Consider the following 19,927-nt stretch of genomic DNA (forward strand, 5'->3'; position numbering starts at 1 on the left):
GCTGGGTGTTACATCAGATGCGGACAGGTAGATGCAGCACTGGGCTTCCAGGTGCTTGAAGGAACCGGGCACACGCAAGGAGCTCTCTCAGTGCCCCTAGCCCTGGCTGCAAATGAAGATGAAAAATGTAGGAAAATTCTCGAGACACGTGCTATGTCTTACGTCCCACGGAAAAACGTCAGGTTTTTAGGCTTCTTTCTATAGGTTCATAGTTGATGTTTGCTGAGAAAGTAAACCTTTTGAAAAGAAAGAATATGGTCTTGGAATTCAGCTTAAGTGAAATTTGGCAAGCTGCTGATCAAGCCCACACATCTGAGGTTTTTCTTCATTCTGAAAGAGCTGAACCAAAAGAACCAATGTTGTTTCAAAACTCAGCAGTCAAGAGTCATGCCATGTGTGCCCTGCCAAAGATCTGTCTTTCTTTTTGCTTGGATCTTTTTTTTTTTTTTACCACCTAAATGAGAAGATGAACATAAGACAGACTTTCATACCTCAATACGCCTGGGCCATTTTGTGATAAAACATGCTAGCAACTGTAGGTCTTCCTGAACTAGATGAGTGCATGGTCTCAGGAGGCAATGACCCCGCCAAGCCCCAGAGTCCATCTCACAGGACCCCACCCGCAGGAAGGAGGGCTCTTCTCCGCCTCACCTCCTTCCTTCCTCTACTGTCCTCTCTCCCAGAACCCTGTGGCCAAGTTGTCCTCTGTCCTGAGCAGTGCCTGCTCTACACTCCCCTGCCTGCCCTTTTCTAGCTGTAATAAAGTGTCTGCCTGTGTGTAACTGCTTCAGAAGGCCTCCTGCCTGGAGAATCTGCCTTCCCAACAAATTACACAGGCGCCTACAACAGCCTGCCAGTGAACAACAACATATTTCCTTCTTCAAAACTGGTTGGGGCCAGAAGTAAAATCTCACTCAAACATTTTTCATTCCCCACCAGCCAAAGGCAGCCTCGTGCACAGTGCTGTTTGGCTCCCAAACATGCTGTCTATTAAGGATGCCTACCATGGGCTCTGGATCTTGAGGACAACAATTTTCTTTACTCAATTATGAAAGCAATCCAAAATTCCCCTGACATTTTCTGACCTGGCATTGTCTGTAAAGGGCACAGGTTAACAATGTTTAAGAAAAGATCACATACAATATATAAATCATGAAGGTCCCCAAGACCACACCAGCAAGGAAGGAGATGGCTTTTCTTTTCACTTGCACTCCACACAGCCATGGACTCAGAAAGCCATTCAAATGCCAACAAAGACAGTTTGGGATCTACAATCATTTGACATTTTTTCCCCCTAAGGAAATTTAAACCCAAAAAGTTGAGTAAATTTAGTCTTGTGAAGTACCACCCGCCTCCTCTTCTCCTCCCCTAAAAAGGGCAAGAAAATTCATCATCAAAGGTCGCCCCCTGTAGAATGTCATCAGAGCGTGGTATTTCCACGCATGTATTTGTGTACACAAATCTCCAACTGTGCCAAGCTTTCCACCATTGCCCTCACAGACAGGAGTGGGAGACTGGGCAAGGGGACAGCTGCTCTCCCTAGCAGTCTTGTAGCGGTTTTCCCCCCACTTTTGTCATTATATAACCCAGGTTCCTGGTGTTCTGGGTAATCCTTGGGCTCTACTAGGCACACAGGGAAAAGAAAGGGGGACATTTTCTTTCCTTGCTCAACCATCCTAACTCAAGAACCCAAGGGCATTCATATCTGCTGATTAAAAATGCACTATTTTTATTTCAAAACTTAAACCACAGCACATTTCCTCCTTTAAAATTTTTATGGCATCCACACTTTCAATTTGAGACTTTTCATTCATGGTAGGTGAACCTCTCGTGTTCTATATTAAATGCAAGGCATGTGTGATCAGTACTATTAATAATATAACAGTGCCAATCTCAGAAGCAGCACACGGCACCAGCATGCAGCCCCACGTGAATAGACATGAAATCATGAGTATCACGGTAACCTTTATTAAATATATGGGAATAGAGGATGCAGCTTACTGTCCTGCCCAACCCAAGCTCAAAATCAGGAGGAATTTTTCCTATCTTCTCCCAAGGTACAATGTGTCATTAGCGCTCATAAATATAAACAGATCTGAGGCAGAAAACAAGTGATTACCTTTATTAGAATCAAGGGGAAAACACAGATGAGTTTAAGACCTCGTGAACACAGCAAGATTGCAAATTCATCAAAGCACATCGGACACAAGGATTTAAGGTCACTAAGGTTACCTGTGATGGCAGAAAACAAACTAGTTTTCATCTTGTAGGAACTGTTTTTTTCACAAGTCCCGTCCTTGACTTTGATACCACCCCAGCGTTCTCACCCAAGGACAAAGGGCAACTTGGAAAATGTTCCCTAAAGATGCATGCAGGGAAGTCACAAGGCCCACCTCACTGCTAGTAGGAAAGAAAGCTCAAAGCAGGCATCTGATGGGGAACTGAATCTCAGAATGACAGCTTGGATTTCAGACACATTACATAAAGCCACTTAACTGTACCTTATGTGTCCCCAACAATATCATGTACTACAGCAGATTTAAGGAGAGACTCTGACCATCCATTGGCTGTGGCTTTTCCTCTCCTGCTGGACACAGGTTGATGAGATGAGGGCTCGAGGTGGGAAGATGTCGCAAAGGCCTCTGTTAGAAGGGCAAACACATCAAACTGACATAGGCAGGAAGTGGCTCTGCTTGTGCTGAGAGGTCAGCTCTTCAAGGATCTGTGGTGGTGGCCCGGTTCCTCTACACTGCCATGTGCATGTAAACACACAGTTACACACAGAAGAGAAGTATTAACAAAAGTGGTGCATCGAGGCTGCTGGCTTAGCACTGCAGATATCCTCAGAGGTGCAGTAGTGGCACTGACACCTTGGGGTAACCAACAGCTGTCTAGTTAGACACAAGACTTACTTTCAGAGGGACTCATAATCGGTACTGTAAATCTAGCCACCTGTGACTAGTGAGGTCATGGAATGTTGAGGCGAACCTACTACCTCCACTCTCCTAACTGCACTCTAAGTGCTTACCCCATAATTCATCAAAGAAGCTTCTTTTTGCAACAGATGGAACTGTTAAAAAAAAAACAAACACTAGTGGTGAAAAGGCAAAGAACAACCGTCCATGGGGTATTCAGGCCCAGCTGACACATCTGTAACACAACCCATACACCTAAGGCTCAGGGAAGAGTGTGGGAGAGGGGGTAGAAAGAGTTTAAGAACTAAAGGACCAGGACATCTGCTATGAGGCTGTGTCTTCTGAAGAGGACACAGAGCTTCACCCATGAAATCTTAACAATATAGTTGCCTGTACAAGACCTGCACAATGACAACAGCAGAGGGCATGCCAACGTGGGTCGGGCAATCTCCTAAGGCTCAACCACTAGATGAAGTGTTATGGGCAACTGGGGAACTGCAGAGGGAGGGAGAGGCAGTCTTCCACAGGGATCAGGGATTGTCATCCAATCCATGTAGCAATAATAATTAAAGAAAATAATACAGATAATACATGGAAGAAGGAGGAGGGCTTGGAGGTAGAGAAGGGAGAGCAGTGAGAGAGAGGGGAGCAGGATACGGAAGAGGTGATTAAAGATGATCAAAGTATATTATAGACATGTATGAAATGGCATAATAAGACCCACTGCTGTGAGCCGGGCGTTGGTGGCGCACACCTTTAATCCCAGCACTCGGGAGGCAGAGGCAGGCGGATCTCTGTGAGTTCGAGGCCAGCCTGGTCTACAAAGTGAGTTCCAGGACAGCCTCCAAAACAATACAGAGAAACCCTGTCTCAAAAAAAGCAAAAAAACAAAAAAACAAAAAAACAAAAAAAAACCACTACTTTGTACAATTAATAAATGCTAATAAAAAGAGCAAGGAAAAAAGATTACTGATCCACTTAACTTGTGAAACAACAACCACCACAAGTATCTGCTACACTCGGCATTAATAATGCCCTTACAATGCAATCCAGGGGAAGGTGTCCTGACAATCCCATCCTACTCATATGGAAGAAAAGAAGGCAAGAGAAGATGTCACTTGCCCAAAGTCACACTGCTGATACCAAGCTTATGACACTTAAACCATTGGTTCTCACAAACCCTCTGGAGACACATAGCAGATATCCTACATATTAGATATTTACATTCTGATTCATAAAGGTAGCAAAATTATAGTTATGAAGTTGCAATGAAATAATTTTATGGTTGGGGTCACCAGCGCATGAAGAACTATATTAAAGGATCACAGCATAAGGAAGGTTGAGAACCACTGAAATGTTTCATGTTTATTACTGCCAACTATCCAGTGATGAATCATTGCACATACTTAACTTCATATATAAATCTTAGAACATCACTAGTAAATACACACTAGGCATCTAACATCTTAACATCTGGCACTGCTCTGAGGGTAGTGCTGGGAATAAGATCCAAAGGCAAGCAGGACTCCCACCACACAGTGAGCACATTACTGAACAGGAAAGAGGCAGGCAGTAAATAAAAGGAATAAAGTAAACCATGGAGCTGGTAGCAAGGTGCTAGAGAAATATAGCAGGGACACCAATGGGGGAGATGGCAAGACAACCACTGCCATTTGGAGGAGTTCCTGCAGAGGCGCCAATGATTACAAAGCTGAGGAAGCAGGCAGGGGTGTGACAGAGGAGACCAAGGAACAAGGACTGGCGCACGCACGCACGCACGCACACACGCGCACACGCACGGTCTCTCTCTCTCCCCTCTCTCCCCTCTCTCCCTCTCTCCCTCTCTCCCTCTCTCCCTCTCTCCCCTCTCTCCCTCTCTCCTCTCTCTCCCTCTCCCTCTCCCCTCTCCCCTCTCCCTCTCCCTCTCCCTCTCCCTCTCCCTCTCCCTCTCCCTCTCCCTCTCCCTCTCCCTCTCCCTCTCCCTCTCCCTCTCCCTCTCTCTCTCTCTCTCTCTCTCTCTCTCTCTCTCTCTCTCTCTCTCTCTCTCGGGAATTTCATCACACCTGCAATGTACCTCAATGGCAAAACCTCCCAAAACCCAAGAAGATGAGCCCTCACTGGAGCATCTGCATATTTCCCAACCAGACTGTCTTCCTTTGAACCTTGCTGAGGAGAACAAATGGGTCTAATAGATCCCAAGCATGGAGCTCAGCCTTCTTCAGTCCAGTTTGCACACCCATCACATGAGACAGAGAGCTCGTTTGTACGCTTCTCACTAACACAGGTCCCTCACTAGTTACAAATGGAGGGACAATGATGTGTGCTTATACTCATCCTTAGATAACCTAAGACCCAAGAAGCAGACTGTGAGGAGAGTAAGGTAAAGAAAGACAGGCCTCTGTGGACAGGCAACATTTGAAAGGCCACAGGGAAATGGCCACCATACAGTAAGTGGTCCTTGGCCTGAAATCCTTCCTCTGAATGTACCTGGGTCTGAGCAACAGCTTTCATCCCAGTGTCTTCAATACAGTAGATCTGCAAACAGCTTGAACTCTCTCCATAGAGAACTGATTGTGGTCTGCCCAAAAGTGGACCCCAAGCAGCTGCTGAAAAATAAACCAGCTGGGTTTGGCTGGTTTGAGGGTGTGGCTTGGCCCCCTTGTCTTGCATGCCCAAGGCCCTAGATTTGATTACCAGCACAGCAAAGCAAAGGAAAATCCAAACAAGAATGAGTCCGAAGGAAGGATGAAGTGCTGGCCTTTCCAGAGCCTGCCTGGTAACAGCAGCTAGAGATGAGAACACCTTCGTTCTCCAGCAGCAAAGGAAATGAGCTATGGATGATCTAATTGCTTAGCACAAATCCTAACCCAGACAACACCAAAGACAAACAGGAGGCAGAGGGACGCAAGTGAAGAGTCCACAGGGCTCCACATGAACTGATGGGGATATTTCTAGAAGCTGGAAACAAATCCAAAACGCTAAGTTTAAGAAAACTGTGAAGATGGCAGGTCCTGTAGGGAAACACTTCACCACACCCAGCTGACCTGTAGCTCCCAGCATTCTACAGGGCCAGGGCTGGAACACAACTTAGCAGGGCTGTGGCAGAAGCCCTGTTCTCTCCTTGGGTAATGACAAGGGTAAAGCTTTAGTGAGCTGGAGTCAGACCAGTCACTGTCCCTTGACCAGCTACTGAGGCAGCAAAGCCAGTTCTGCCATGGGCCCCAAAACAGAACCTATTCCTGCCATTCTCCCAGATGCCCAGCCCAGACTCCTCGAGCTGACATTCTGAGTGACAACTGTAGATTCCTCAAAAGAAAAAGACAAAACTGCATTTATGTGGGGGATTGTTTAAAGTAGAAAAACAGACATTTTGGAAACATCAGAAAAGAGAGCTAAAAAACAAAACTATTCTCTGGCTAACGCTTAATAAATAGGAATGTCAGCTCTCCCTGAGCATGTGGGTGCACTCAAAAGACAGCTCTCTAGGATGGTGCACGGCTGCTGGTTAAGTGCCTTGCAATCGGTATGTTGTTAACACCGGTTATGTCTGGTTTTTGAAGAAAGCACACCACGAAACAGTTTACCCCCCACCTTCCACCCAGGCACTCTAGGGCTGGTACCCGTCTCTGCTCCAGATCCTTGCGTGCACAACGGAAGTCACATTGTACAAATACTTTCTGAGGCTGTCTGTGCAAACTCTTTTACTCTTGTTCCACGATCTCGATGCTCAGTGGTGCTGTGAAGCTCGTAGAGCTGCAGTCTTACTAAACAGATCACTCCAAAACCAAAACTGACCTCTGTGGCAGATGCCGCAGAAGAAAGGCCCAGTGCTAGAAGCAACTACTCAAAGAAGTTCACAGCAGAGGGAGTGGCATGGGAAGAAGCAGGGCAGCATGACAGCTGTGTGCTAGGAAAGAGGAAAAGGAACAAGGTGGGCCAGCAAGCTTAGGGACGGAGCAGGGCCAGCATCTGAACAGAGACGGTGTGGCAGGAGATGCCACAGGATGAAGCACAGAGCCAACATCTGCTCTGCCATGGAGTGGGTAGAACTGGAACCGCACCGCAAATAAAAACTGAGATACGTGAATCTTTACCTATGAACTTAGAGCAGCAGGATTAGCATACGCTAGGGCTTTCTCAAGCAGCTCTGATCTGGAGTCCCTGTTGGATGAAGGCAGGAAAGGAAACAGCAGTGTGAGGTCTCAAGACACCTGGGCGCTAGCTTGTTCAGCCCCAATTACTGCCCACAGTGCCTCCCTAAGTAAGAGTAAGCAAGGCTTCTGCGATGGTGGTTCTAACAGTTGAAAGACTAGTTACTGGCATACAAAACAAAAAGCGACTGAAATTCTTGGAGCTGTTGGCAATTCATATTTCAAAATCTAAAGCTTGGATGGTAAAGGGAGCAGATGGCTGTGCAATATGCAAACAAATCCACAGCAACAATGGGCTTGGGCTTTGGTGGCATCAAGAAGAGTGGAGCTGCCATGCTGGCACAGAAAAATGACAACGGCATGGCAGAGTCCCCAGGAAACATCACCAAATGAAAATGGGCAAAACATGTAGGGCTTTCCGCTGCGGGACGGAAGTGGGGAGCGTCTTCCATGCGTGCTCAGGCTGCCACACTTGAGTTCCCTTCCCAGAAACAGCACCACCATGACACCTGCCTCCTCAACACCAGCTAGATCCTGCCTGCCCCAGGAAGCCCACACCCTGGGGTGGGGGAAGGTGGTGAGTGACGCATCACCACCACTAGATGCAAAGAATCGACAGAAGTCACAGTTGGGAGGATGTGACATTTCATCTAGTACAAGCTGATATTTTACTTTAAAAATCTTAAAGACCCAAAGAGAAAAGTGGCTTTTTCAAGGCTATACCTCATCCATCCACCCATCCGACAAATGTTTATGAACCACTCCCTAAAAGTAACAGGTACTTTTCTAAATGCTTACAACATAACAGTCAAAGAGACAAAGAATACCTCTAGGAGAGGAGCACAGACCCAAAGCGACACTTTTCAGGGACAAAATGATGTCACATAGAAAGATGAGGCACATTATGATTTTTACGGGGTTGGGAGACACACTATAATGTTAAACATGGTGTTCACTGAGAAGAAAAGATTGGAAACCAGGAGACAGACATGTGCGCTCTATGTGGAAGGAACAGTCTGCCCAGAGGCCCAGAGTGGCCAGGGCGTGGAATGGAGGCCAATCAAAACAGGCTGATGTCAGAGCAGAGAACACAGGGAGTTCAGGGGTGATCCCTAAGGCTTCACTCAGCAAGATGAGAGACAGGAATTGACTGTCCTTGCTGAAGGACAATCTGCCTGCTGGTCAGCAGCACTAGAGCAGGGTGAGCAGTAAGTCCATGGCAGGACCAAGACAAGAACATGGAGGTCAACCTGTTTAGTAAGGACTTTGAATGCAATTAAATAGCATTATTTGGGTCCCTTGGCCTTCAATTTGACTTCTAAATTGGAAGGAATGCAGTTCGTTAAAACAACATCATCAGAATGTAGAGAACATCTAGGTGAAAAAGAACTTTCTAGGCCTCAACACCAAAAAGTGGCAAAGTGCAAAGTAAGGTCAGCGCACTTTCTAACTTTGGTCTCTTCCAGCCTGCCATTTTCCATGTAAGCACTGTGTCAGGGGTTCTGGAAAAAGGCAAGAGCGTGGGATGGCAAGGAGGGTGCTGGAACTGAACTGTGCTATGAGCTGCTGCTATGCTTTACATGTCCTCGCCTCTAAGGGGGAATGTGGAACTAACAGGATATGTGCCTCCACACTGACATGCAGAGCACCCAGCTTCGGCCCCTAGGACACAGCAAGACTTGGTCAGTACCAGCACTGTGGGCACTAGCTGCAGGTGTGGAGTCTCATGCCCACACCATCCTACCACACAGAGGGAGGAAGGTCTGGGGAGGTCTCAGAGTGAATACTGACTGAATCACTCTGGACCGTGATGACAAAGACTTTGTGAACCCAACAAGTATTTTAAGGAAAGTAGTGTCACTTCAAGCAAGTATGCACAGAGAATGCATACTCAACAAGAAATAGGCTAGGAGCAGGAGACAGATGTGCCCTGCTCGTTTACTCCTCCTGTGCAGATGCCCTGCCATGCCCAGTGCTAGCCCTAGGAAAGGGCACTCATGACTTCCTGCCTCTCTAGGCTGTTACTAGAGAGGATACACCCTTCACCTCTATTTCCCAGGGCCTCCATCCATGGCTTCTCTTTTGCTCTGAAATTTCAAGGTTCCATTTCTTGTTTGGTTTATGTTGTAAAACCATGGGAAGATGAGGAGTGTCGATAAAAAGGCATTTTGATAGAGAACACAAACAATGTCCCTTTCACACAACAGTATGGCATGATAAATCTCAGACCACTCACACATCGCATTTCAAATGTTGCCAAGTAGACTGATGGTGAGTAAGCCACTGGTCTGCTCAGTGCCCCTCCCAGAGCAGGGACCAAGCAACACCAAACAAAGTCCTGGCCTCTCAAGCCACTGCGAGCCTCAGCCTCTTGCCCATGATGGGGAAATGAATTATTCAAAGGTGAAAATGCAAATGCCAGCGCCTTTTTGCTTTCTTTCCCTGTGGAAGAGCAGTTTAAACCACACTAGATGTCAAGACCAGTGGCAGGCTCCTTCTGAACAGTTGCTAAGGATACTACCCAGAGAAGGAGCTGGCTGAGCCCAGGTAGCCCCACCCCAGAGGCCAGCACTAGAAGAAAGCCTGCCCATACAAATGTCAGAAGAAAGTTCTAGAAACAGGACTTTGATCCATATATCAGGCAAAGCATGGGACAGAAAACAAATATGAAAGGAAAACATTTGCGTGTAGCTGGGAGTAGACTGGGGAAAGGCTGCCCTCTTGGTCCTCAGAGCCTAGGACGGGCTCCTTGCAAAGAGGAGCAGCATGGGGGCAGCAAAGAAGGACAGAGAAGGTCATCCCGAGAGCTAGGATCTGAGTGATGGACCTGAGCTACTACTCATATGGTTCGCCTGTGTCCCCAGGGTTCGTGTTTGGTCCCTGGTGTGGAGGTTGGAGGCTGGTGGGACCAGTAAGAGACAGAGCCTAGTGGGATGGCATTGAAAGCACTGCTAGTAATGCCCATGGGAGCAAGCTGGTTCCCAAGACGGTGCTTATAATAAAACAAGCCTGCTCACACCACAGCTTCCTTCTCTGCCTAGCTGTCCACGAGCTCCCTCTTTCCCACACGTCCCTGTCATTGTAGTGCCATCCATCAGGAGGTACTATGGCCAAGAAGTTCCTACCCAGAGCAATTTTGACTTTGAACATCTGAACCCAAAACCAGGCTGTTGTAACTGAAAAGTAGCTGACCTTAGGTATTTCACTGCAGTAACAAAAACTGGCCTAAAACCCTTTCTGCCCAGCACTGCAAACACAACCCCATATGCTGTGTCCACATGCACTACCAAAGCTTTGTACCAAAAGATTTAGGTACAAAAGCAAGAGATTACTTTTTTAAAATGTTTAAATATTCAAATATTCAGCACAGCTTTAAAAGTTGTTCTTTAGGATTCATGTCCAAATTAGTGCTGTGTGACAAACAAGGAAATGGGGGTGTGGACTCAGAGAGTTTGAAGCAATTACAAGCAGGCACAGTCACAGGCCTGGCCTGTGGTGGCAGCTGCCACCGACTTTCTTCTCCTCAAGAATGCAAATGATTAAGATAGATTAAATACCTACTTTGCTTAAATACTCTTGATAATGAGTTTCTTTCCTTCTTTTAAGGGTGTTTGATGTTGGCAGTTGATGGATCTTGAGTTAAATTGTTTTAATTCAAAACAGCACCATCTGTTGTCAGGATCTGCCGGCACTGCAGAGAGCCGAGGAGGTGACAAGTACGTGATCTGGAGCTGCGTGGAGATGGGCAGGTGGCAGGGTGCAGAGAGCGCTGAGAGGGAAGGCCCAGCCTGGCTACTGAGTGGTGCACATGGTCACTAGACCTGGGACTCAGTTTCTTCCTCTACAAAATGAGAAGGCTGCCTGAAGGATGAGGGCAATGGTGACAATGGCAGTTATTACTAACAGCTATTAGCATAGATCATGCAGCAGGCTCTGAGATTAGGACTCTATAGAAACATCTCACAGTCTCTTTTTGCCTTGTTGAAATGCATGATGGGAAGGAGAGCAGGACTCAGAGAAGGAAAGTCACTGTCCCAGGTCACATCAAGTCAGGCCTGAATGACTCCAGAGTACACCCACATGACCAAATACTACACAGACCAATGGTCTCTGGGACTGAAGATCCCAGTGTCTCTGCCCCTCCAGGATCCATAGTCCAGCACCTGCAAGCTACCTTCATTGTATCTTCATAGGAGGAAAAGCCAAGCTGAGCTCTTGCACTTCTGGACTGGGACCCTAGGTCTGAGTGGGCTCCCTGGCCCCAGGCACTACTGTAACAGGGGTCTTCTTTACTGGGCTCCACTTATAAACCATCTGCATCCCAATGTTCATCTACATTGAAACTTTCCAAAACTTGAGGCAGAAAATCTATACCATTTGAACTCTTGAGAGGCAAGCTGTCATCTGAGACAAGATGACTCACAGGAACCCATGGTGCCAACTGTAAACGGAATGCTTCTGTTCCTGTTCGTCATACACGTTGCTCTCATAAGTCACAGAGACTTTCTGCAGACCCCAGCCACTTCACCCTTGAGGGGCAAGGTAAACTCTCTGATGATAGCCAGGGAAGCAAAAGGAAACCTCAACAGAGAAAGCAATGCTTCCAAAGAAATGGTCTTCCTCTTCAGGAATGGTCATGGTCTGAATTAGGGCTGAGGGCCATGGAAAACACCTACTACCCATAAGGGGTGGAAGCTACTCGAGACATGGTTGCCAGTGCCAAAGTTATCCTTAGTGCCAGACTCAGGTGCCTCAGCCTTCAACAAAAGAAATACTTGGACTGGAGAGATGGCTTGGAGTTAGAGCATTGGCTGCTCTTCCAGAGGATCTGGATTCAATTCCCAGCACCCAGGCAGCTCACACCTTTTGTAACTCCCAGTGTCAGGGGATGAGAGACCCTCTTGTGGGCACCAGGAAAGTATGTGTTGCATAGATACACATGTGGACCAAATATTCATATACATAAAAAATAAAAATAAAATTTAAAAAGAACACAGATGTCTGTCTTCCATAACTAACAAACCCAAATTTCAGACTATGTCTGTTGGTGTGCCTAGAAACAGTCAGAGATGTTCCAGTGACGATGAAGAGGCAGAAATGGGCCCTCCTCATGGAGAAGTACAGACTTGGTCACTTTGTTGACTCATATTTCTCACATGTACAATTCTCTGTACAAATCTCTCATCTAAAAAAAAAGGCATTATTGGGAATAATTGACAGAATCTGAGGAGTCGGGTTATAACTAAATGGTGCAGATCCAGGCAGCAAATTCACTATCCAAATGAAACCTGCACCTAAAGTCATCTGGCCCACTGGCCCAGAATATGAGTCCTCTAAAGCAGTAAACCCTCAAACTCCAACTTCCTCAGGAATTCCTTTGGTAACCTCAAAGATCAAGGCCCAGGAGGAGACAGCAGAAGCCAGCCCCTTAGTGTTTGGGATGCTAGAAACAGTGTATCAGGTCCTTAGCCAAACTCAACTGGATAGTTCAAGACTGCTGGCTTATGCCTGGACCCCAAGCCCCAATATTATGTTGGGATTGGAACAAACCAAATAAGTTTCACTTTCAACCCTAATAGCTGTGAATGGAACCAACCTAAGCTCACCCTGGGGGACCTCCAATGGAAGGATGCCTGTTTAATGTCACCAAGATACCACTTAGAGAGTTCCCCCTATGCAAGTTAAATCCAGGAATGGCACTTGAATATATTTCCAAGCTCCAGAGTTGCATAAATGGCGTAACCAAGTTTGCATATTCTGAATTGTTTACACTGGAGGATATCCTTGTGCATGCTTCACACAAGTGTTCATTTATGATGAAAAAGAGGGCAGGGCCCACCTAAATCTAGATTCTGGGCTTCCCCGTGATAGTGAGCAGTCCCATTCTCATGAGCTCCAGCTGCAGCAGGAACTTCAGCCCTAGTGATGGGGGATACACACTTTAAGGAACACAGTGCTCAAGTACATATAGATCTGGGCCATCTAGAAAATTCTGGCTTCCAGATAGGAAGTTAGACTCCTTTGCCTAAGTTGTTCTTCAAAATTGAAGAGGATTATACCTCATCTTTATGAGACAAAGAGGCACTGGGAGAAACTTGCTGCTTCTGTGTCAATCAGTCAGAAGTGATTAGAGAAAACTTTTGCCATAATCAGAAATAACCTTCAGGATAGAGAAAGGAGGCATCAGCAGTCTACCAACTGATCCCAATATCTGTTCTCCTGGTCCCCTCGTTAACTACTCTACTTGTGGTCATGGCTGGGCCATTAATTCTTTTTGCTCCTAGCTCTTACTGTCAGATCCTGCTTACTGCCTACTTAACTATGTAAAAACAATAAATTCTGTTAAACTACTAGTGCTAAGGAGATAATAAAATCCCCTACCTCCAAATAAGTCTGCGATTTGACTCATACCCCAGACCTTAATAGGTCCCCAGACCTTAGCACAACTGACACCATGATGTAGTACCACTCAAGCCTTGGAAGCCACCATGTAGGCAGCCACACCTGCCAAAATGAGAGCAAAGACCTAACTTAATCCATCAAAATCCACAGTTCTGGAAAAGTTCCTAAAGCACTAACCTTGCTTTTTGGCTTCTGTAGCTCTGCTTCTGGCTGACTTTTTCTAATTGTGGTTATGTCAACACATGATGTTGTTTGTGTGCTTAAAAGTCATCCTGAAAAAAAGCTTGTGACCATCATACTCAGGTCCCAATCACCCAGTGTAGTTGTCAGCTGGCTAAGAACAAAAAAGACTTTCTACTAATTTGAACCCAAGCCAGAGTGGTCTCTGGTGGATGCCTCACAATACAGAAGTGATCAAGGAAGGAACCCACTATCTGCCTTGAGCCTCCACACATACACACACCCACAAAATGATGATGAACATCATGCGTGGTAGATTTTGTTGTTACAATTATTTAGTACATGTGTGTGTGCGTGAGTGTGTGTGTGTGTGTGTGTCTGTCTGTGTACTTTTGTGCCATGGAGCATGTGTGGACATCAGTGGACATTTTGAGGGCGTTGAATCACAGGGATCAAGCTCAGGTCATCAGATTTGGAAGCAAGTCACCTTACCACCAGATTGGTAGACCAAAATACAATCAATATTAAAAGGAATTCTCCTGGACCTTAGCACAATTTATGATTCAGGAAAAGAGACACTGGCATGAAGAAACCAACATTCTACAATCCAGGTGGAGGGGGACAGGACATGGACTTCTACAGGAACAATGATAAACTACACACCAAAAGATGGGACAGACCCTCAACCTGGCTACAAGATCACACCAGCACGCAATACTTTGGAACATGAGCATAAAGGAACTCACCCACAGTGGATTCCATGGGCCCGATCTTTTAACATGGAGACAACACTGCCATCACATTTGAGAACCATACAATTGAGTTTGTAGTTTCAAATCACACACACACACACACACACACAGAGTCTCATAATGTTTTAAGTGACGTTTCTGTGTTGGGCTTCACGCATAGCTATCCTACCCTCGGCATCATGTGCTTTGGAGCTACAGGTTAGCTCCACTTGGGGAGTGTCAAACGGCAGTATTATCACTTCCTCAGAGTTGCTATATGCTCCAATATTCCTATGGTGAACTTTGATAAGCAATGAGTTCATGAAATAACTGAAAGGAGGAAAACTAAGCAAACAAAGCAGGAAGAGAGGAAGAAAACATATAGTGAGAACCAATGAGACCCTGAGACCCTGCCTCTGGTGGAGGTGGCAGGACCTGACATGGGGCACTAGACTCAGGTTTGCTTTCTCCTGCTGGAAGAGGAGGACACTGCTGGCATCACAGAACTGCTTTTAGACCTCCCTCACAGAAACCCTTCCTCTGTACCTCCCCTTAGGTAATGTTTCATGTGGCCCAGGCTAGCCTTAAACATGCTACATGGCCAAGGATCACTGTAAATTTCTTCTCCTTTCCCCCTCTCCCTTCCCCACTGATAGGGCCATGGGAATCAGCACCAACCCCAGGTCACAAGTGCTCCATCTTAAAATTATTCTTCATACTTCTCTCTCACACCCAACATTTTTTCAGTGTCCTGGTACCAAAAACTGTCAAGGACAAGAGAGAGGAAGCAGGTAGATTGTCCATGTGACAGTCTATCCTGAGGCCACAGGAAAAGAAAGCAAGGGCACTGCGGGTGCAGCCCACCCCTCCCCACTCCTCCCCAGCCTTCCCCATACTACTCTCTGGGTCTACAGCTAACTTTGTTTCCTATAAGTACAGAGCTGCGTCTGCTGCCCTCAAATGTACAGGACAACCCTGAGCCTGCTAAGACAGTCAAAAGCAGCACAAGCTCCTTCCCCAGCAAGTTTTATGGCTGGGGAGTCTCCTTTGTGAACTCCATCACCACACCCACCAATGCCTTTTTCACTGTTAGTTTCATTTCATGAGAAGCTTACCATTACCAGACAAAATTAAATTCACTTAACTCCATGAAAATGCAGAAAAGACAAGAAAATTCTAACCTGGAGTGCTCCCTCACATCAAACACCTGAAACAATTCTCCGCATCTTAGAGTTCAGAGTATGAGATCAAGTCACAGGGGACAACGTGGCAAGAAAGCAACTCACTGTGATATCTCCCATCGACTACTAAAATTAAAAGAAAAAAAAGCAACAAAAAACAGAGGAAGGACCAATAAATCCCAACAATAAAAACTTAAGCTTTGTGGACGATTGTGGAAAAAGAACGTATCACAAAACTTAAAGCAGCCAACAATTTACGAAGATACACGGAAAACATGAGCCTAACATTAAGCTTTCAAGAAAACAATGACAAATACGTATGCCACAGGCGCCAGGAGATATGCTTGAGACACCCTGCAGCAAATCTGTAACAGAAAATATACCAGGCAGCCCATCCATCAATAGCAGACAAACAAACCACAGTGATCCATGATTGACTGTCAGATGTATGGCACACATGCGAGCTGTACACATGATATATGAGAAAATCAAAGAAGGCTGTATGTCTAGCAAGAGCCCATATTTGTTTTTCTAGAACACACACACACACACACACACACACACACACACACACACACATCTCTTTTCAGCCTTTTCTTCTCTACTCTCTCATGGCCCAGCTTCTAAGTGATGGAAGCAGAGTGGTGACAGCACTGGTAGCAGCAAAGAAACCTATGAAGGAGCCTCCCATTTGAAAGTAAGGAAACTGCCTGTCCAATCAGGAGCTCTGAGTGGAGCTTCCCACCCCATTCCACCCCAAACCCCGCCCCTGCCCCCAGCTCTGCCTTTGTGTTCCCTGGGCCTTCCTACTGTGTGTCACCACAGTTCCCCAGCCAAGGAAACAAGGAAGAAAGCCTCGAGCAAGGATGGGAGACACCTGACACAGTGACAGCACCTGAGGACTGGCACTTGCAGCTCTCAAGTTTCTGAGACTTTGACTAGCAATTCCTCCGGGCCTGGGTCCTTAGGCAATCCTAAACAAGGTGCTGATCCTATCCATTTTATAACAATTGGGAAATAGCGTGGGAAATGGTGGTACATGTCCTGAATGGAACACTTTTTAAACGTCTAGTTTTCTAATGCTATGCAACACTGTCATATAATATCATGAACAATTCGTAAAGTCCAGTGAAAAATGGAGCAAGGCTAAGCACAAATACATTTCCCTAGGGGAAAAAGGCCAGAAGGAAAGAAAAGACATGAACTGTGTTTAAGTGGTGAGATTAGAGATGACCTTTTTCTTCTTTACACTTTTCCAGTTGGGATAATGAGCACACACCTCTTTGAAAACTGTAATTATCCACTACACACACACAAAAAATGTTAATTTTGTCTCTAAAATGTTGCAAACATTCTCAACATTCACTCTCAAGGCATTAGATAATATTACAGATTTTACATTCCAACTTTTCCCCTCCAGATCAGGGGAAGCCTCTCAGGTATTGTGGGGGCTTGTTTTGTGAATGGAGGAACCTGGTGGCCCTTGTTTATGGTCCTTCAGTCAACCACCATGACAAGAGACAAACATTCTTACAGCTGGTGGACAGTAAATAATGTGAAATTATTCAGAACTACTCAAATCAAACCATTCCTCCTTATTAGGGAGAAGTTAATAGGACACATTTGCAGTAACATCATTCCAACGAAGCCTGGTCACTGTGGACAGTTATGGAATGTCAGGCTGTCACCCAGAACGCAGCTAATAACTAAACTGTTCTCTTGACTCCCCATAACTTAAAGGTCCCACCCTCCCGAACTGTCAAGGAGGCCTCTTCCATCTGCTCTACAACACCATGCTTAACATGCAGGCAGCAGCAGAGTCCTGTGCAGCTGTCATCTTGCTTCATCAACTGCTCGGAGGAGCTGGCCCACTCAGTGGCCACTGGCCGTCCTTCCTCCGTCTGTGTCACAGGCATGGAGAGCAGGGCTTTGACAGCCTGCTGGGGTGTCAGCCCATTCACTTTATGATTTCCATGGCCGCTGTCTGTCCTTCCCCCAGCATCTATGTCACAGGCAGACAGCAGAGCTTTGACAGCCTGCTGGGGTATCAGCCCACTTACATTAGGATTTCCAGAAGTGAACCCTACCACTCCTAAAACACAGCCAAATGGCTGTGACTAATTTTCAGGATAAAAATGCACACCGAGTTTTTGCCCTTTAAGTGCAGGCCTACCTGCTTGGTGAATTAGAGATGTGCTGTTAAAGGCAAATATCAGCAGAGGATAGCATAAAGTCAACTGCAGAACCCAGGCACTCTGGAATCTTCTCTTGGCTGCCTGCAGTGTGATTAAGTATGACCTTTAAGAGCAGTGGATCAGCTGATCGATGTTGGCACAACAGCCTTGCATGTGATGCAGGTGTGCTATGTAGACAGACGAGCCTACTATAGCAGCTGGGTAGACAGAGGGCCCAAACACCTCACCATGCAGGAAAAGTTACTGAGATTTATCTCCATTGATTTTACTTGCAAGAAAAACACATCAGCAAACTGCAGCCTCAGCAGGACACTAAAGGTCGGACTTGGCTTCTTGAGGGATGAACTTGATATCAATAGTTATTAGGACACATTCATACAAGATACACAAGAGAGACAGAGGAAAGATGCTGGTAATCCCACTTAATCCTGGTGCAGCCCTAAATCAGGCTCTGCAGACTGTGGGAAAATCAAGGAGAAGCCTTGCCAGTCCCGAGATGAGATTCTGTGCGCATGTGCTGCTTGTACTTGGAGCCAATTGTAAAGTAACAGCAACATGGGAACCCCCAACACCTGGAGGTAGATGGGAGTGGGAAGAGCAATAGGCAAAGAGGGAGAAGACTGGCACCCAACTGCCCCCACCAGTATAAGGGATAACCAGTTGGTCTAGGCCCAACAACTAGCAGAATCCTAGGCGGTCCCTAGCAAGGGAGAGATGCTTGGACCTGGGCAGGGACCTTCCAACCAGAAAAGGCTGAGAAAACACCACCAGTAAAGCAACTATCTGCAGCTGCATCTCTGACCCACCAGGAATTAACAAGATGCCCCTGGGACCTCACATCACCGTAAGCATTCAGTTCCCAGCAAAACCAGAAGACTGAAAGAAAACATTGCCAAAGTAAGGTGGAGGAGATTGAAAGAGAAGAAAAAGGTGAACTCTCTTCTGAAGGATTGGGGGGCGGGGGAGGCTCTTCTACATTTTTAAATAAAGTCATTGTTTCTTAATTCAAACATTAGAGTCCTTGAGCCCAAGCCGCTAGAATCTAGTGATTCTCAACCTCCCTAATGCTGTGACCCTTTAATACAGTACATCATGTTGTGCTGACCCCCAAACATAAAATTATTTCGTTACTACTTCATATCTGTAATTTTGCTACTGTTGTGAATCATAATGTAAATATCTGATATGCAGGATCTCTGATATTGAACCCCCAAGGGGGTCATGACCCACAGGCTGCAAACTGTTGCTAGAGCATTTTTCACACACTGGAATTTTCCCAAGCACGATTACCACCAATTCAACAATACCAAAGCATCGTGGGAGACATAATACAAACACACTGAACTTGAATCAGGAAATGCAGGTTCCTGTCACAACTAGTTGACATAAGACAGTGTCCAAGAATTAGCAAAGGTAAGAGAACCTTCAAGGGTGGAAGGATCTGGAAAGGGTGTTTTTAAAGATGCCTGACATAGGCAAGAGGGACATGTGCAAAATAAAAGTGTGACCTTGGACAGAAGCAAGAACATCTGGACTGGACAGGCTATGTATGGTCAGGGCCTATTAGGTTGACAGAGACAGGGACAGTGGGAACAGGTATAAAATGGAACACAACGCATCTTTCCTAACAGCTATAGTCTAGTAAAAAGGTTTCAAAAGACTCCAAAGCCAAACTTCTTGCTGTTTACTGTCCCCAGACCACTGCAAACTGGCCCCTCTGCTTCCCACTAGGCCTATCCCCAACCCCATCTAAAGAGCCCTATCCAGTCTCTCTATTTCTAGTCTGTAGGCTTATGTCCTTGGAATGCTCATCGCTGCTTAATGTTGGTTTCTGCTCCTTTGTCTCCCCTAGCTGAGGAGAATGTCTGGATGCCAAGCCTTTGGTTTGCATTCCTACCTTGCCAACATCTGAGCGTCTTTTTGGTACTTAGGCATAAAGGATAGGTGAAATGCCTCGGTGATGGCCTGAAGCTGTATTTTATTGGTCATTACCTTCCTGTCCAGGAAACCCCAGGCTCAGCACACACGCACACTCACACACACCATGCACACACAACAGGTGCTGCAGATGCTGTCATCAATCTTTGCAGCAGAAGTGTCAAGGCACGGTGGCTTTTGTAATCAATTACGAAGCCCTTCACAAGTAACATGTTCCCGATAACACAAGCTTGT

The 19,927-nt window shown here is 46.1% G+C and overlaps 1 protein-coding gene across 2 annotated transcripts in view; it reads right to left on the reverse strand.

Moving 5' to 3' along the window:
- The window catches only part of Med27 (mediator complex subunit 27), a 173,251-nt gene that overhangs the window by 122,866 nt on the left and 30,458 nt on the right, over window positions 1–19,927 (reverse strand). Inside the window, exon 1 of one of the 2 annotated variants that reach the window (XM_040745112.1) lies at window positions 17,734–17,754. The exons of the other annotated variant lie outside the window; for it this stretch is intronic. The gene's annotated coding sequence lies outside the window, so the exon portion shown is untranslated. Of the gene's footprint in view, window positions 1–17,733; window positions 17,755–19,927 lie in introns of those variants that run through there. 2 annotated transcript variants of the gene reach the window in all.

Source organism: Mesocricetus auratus, unplaced genomic scaffold (assembly GCF_017639785.1).
Source record: "Mesocricetus auratus isolate SY011 unplaced genomic scaffold, BCM_Maur_2.0 Super-Scaffold_100004, whole genome shotgun sequence".
In the NCBI taxonomy this organism is placed as follows: domain Eukaryota; kingdom Metazoa; phylum Chordata; class Mammalia; order Rodentia; family Cricetidae; genus Mesocricetus; species Mesocricetus auratus.